Consider the following 2,804-nt stretch of genomic DNA (forward strand, 5'->3'; position numbering starts at 1 on the left):
ACCTCCTACACTTTCACTTCTGTGTCACTACATTGCAGACTTGAGACTCATCTGTCTGAAAAAAATGATTTGTGCACTGGTCTATTCGGATCAATCAACATCCCCATGATGATCCTATGATCAGGAGCAATTTAGGAATTAACCATCGATGACACATATTTCAAATTCTCAACTCTTTGAGAATATGTATCATCATCTTGTTAATCTCTTGGATGATTCATGGACACATAAATATGAATAGTAATATAAATGCCCATAAAGTTCAAAATCATATCCTAGAGATATAATATGCATCAGTCAAGATTAATTTCTAGGACATACATCCAACAATCTTTCACTTGCACTAAAGCCAATCTGCCATATATCAAGTTCTATCTTCACAAGACAGACTTTAGTCTTTGGCTAGCTAAATGACTTACCAGTGGATCAACCACATCACATGTAGAGTTTGCTCTCGACAGCTCTATGTATTTCTACTTGAGGTAGTCGTATATTCTGCTACTCTATGTGCTTGGATATTTGGTGAGACCTAGGCTCTTTAGCAAAAGCTATGGTGCCATTGTCTTTGCAATATAGTGTCATGGCATCTGATGGCATGATATCTGCAACTAACATTAAAATCAAAATACATCCTATACATCTACAGTGTACTCAGCTTCCATCAATTGCTTGCTTAGAACCCTTCCAAGATATCAACACAGGAATACACCCCATGATGTAGACATCTACCATCAACATCAGATATAAAATCTAAATTGGTGTTTCCTCCCACTCCTAGCTTTGATCATTCTCCAAATTAAGAACAAATCCTTACTTCTTCTCAAGAGCTTAAGAATATTTTCACAGCAATCTAACACTCTCAGCTTGGATACAACTGATATCTACTCATGACATCCACAGTATTAACTATATCATTTTAAGTACATTACATGGCATACATCTATAACCAAGAGGGTAGCAAATCCCTCTCTGAGATTTCTATGCTGAACCCTTTTTCAGTTTCTACTCTCTATACTTTATCTGTAAAAATATAAGTATCCAATTATATCTATCTCTATAAATTTTTAAAATTTAGAATACTTGCTTTATATCTTTCATAGAGAAAGAACCATATTTTAACCGATGTCAGTATTGGACACTCCCACTGATTTTTTTGAAAACATATAATTCCTCATTTCTAATCAAACAATTTGATTATATCATCGAAATGAATATTCTAACTCCAAGATTATTATAGTGTTTGTAATCTCATATCATGAGAAGTCAAATCCATAAGCTACTCCATATAAAAATCTTCAAAAGATACCTAGTCAGGAAAGCTAATTCACATCTCTTTCTTGGAGTCGATGTCTCACATCGCCTCGTTGTAGATTTTGGGATCATCTTTATGTTCTCCATCTCCCAAGAGAAATGATTCTCTTTACATCCTCTGTTAAGCATATCCAAGTACCTTTCGAGAGGATGGAAGATCCTACTATATGTACGAGGTAGAGGAGGAATATACATCTACTAGTTCATCATGAATAGGTTCTTTAGGTCTTATAGCTCGCTGCTGATTAGAGACACTCTCTTTGAGCTTGACCTTCTTCCTACTGCTTCATCTTGGTTAAATAATTTTTTATGATGATAGCATGTCAGGTCACAACCATATTATAATCTTTTCAGAAGAAAAGTAGTATCTCAAACTCTTTTAAGATGAGCTTTATAGACCTATCCTCTAATATATCCACCTGCTGTCCTTGATACAAGCTGGACACCCTTAGATCTCAAAATAACCAAGATTTAGTTCTCACCATCCCATATCTCATACGGTGTGGTAGGAACAGGTTTAAAGAGAACCCAATTCCATAGAAATAAAGTATATCTCTAAAGAAATAAAATAAATTAGTGAATTCCATCATGGACTGGATCATATCTCATATAGTCCCATGACTCTTCTTAATCATCTCGTTGAGCTGAGATGTATTAAGAGTAGTCCAATATGAAACTATGTCATTTTATAAGATAATCAAAAAATTTCTTTCATTGGTATTGCATCCTCGATCTGATCAAAGTATCTTTAAAAAATTTTTGATTTGCTTCTCTACTTTACATCTGAATTATTTGAACTTTTCAAAAATTATAGATTTGTATCTCATATACTTACCCATACCATGACTGATCATCGGTAAAGATAAGAAAGTAGAGACAACTTCTTTTGTTAGCACATCATATGGGCTACACACATCAAATATGTACAAAGATAAGTATCTCAGTGGTCCTTTTCCTCTTGTCCCACAAGAGTAGCTTGGTCATATTTTCTCAAAGAGATGATGCACAAACTAGATATGACTCGACAATCAATGAGTCTAAAGGTCCATATTTTTTTAGTTTATTAATCATTTCTTTTTCAATATGACTTAGCCTAAAGTTTCACATATACTTAAGGTTTATCTCAACTCTGGATCTCTCAGATCCAATGACATTCATTATTTGCTCAATTAAGTTCACAAATGCATCACCATGCAAATAATAGATACTATCTCTAAGAACTAAATCCAAACGATAATTATAAAGGACATATATACATGGTCACAGCAGCAACTCTTGTCCTATTGTCAATTTTAAAGGTTACTTTCTCAGTCCTCTACCTTTCCATAGACTCTATAAAAATTACTAGAATCTATAGCTCATCTGGGAGAAGAGAAAATCGTAAGGATAGTATTGAGCAATTTTGACATGCCTACTCTAAACGTATTTTTATTTCTTTAGGCTCTCCAAGTATTTACCTCTGAACTCTTTCGAGGTTTCTTTATTAGCAACAA

The sequence above is a fragment of the Elaeis guineensis genome, chromosome 6 (genome assembly GCF_000442705.2).
Source record: "Elaeis guineensis isolate ETL-2024a chromosome 6, EG11, whole genome shotgun sequence".
Classification (NCBI taxonomy): Eukaryota; Viridiplantae; Streptophyta; class Magnoliopsida; order Arecales; family Arecaceae; genus Elaeis; species Elaeis guineensis.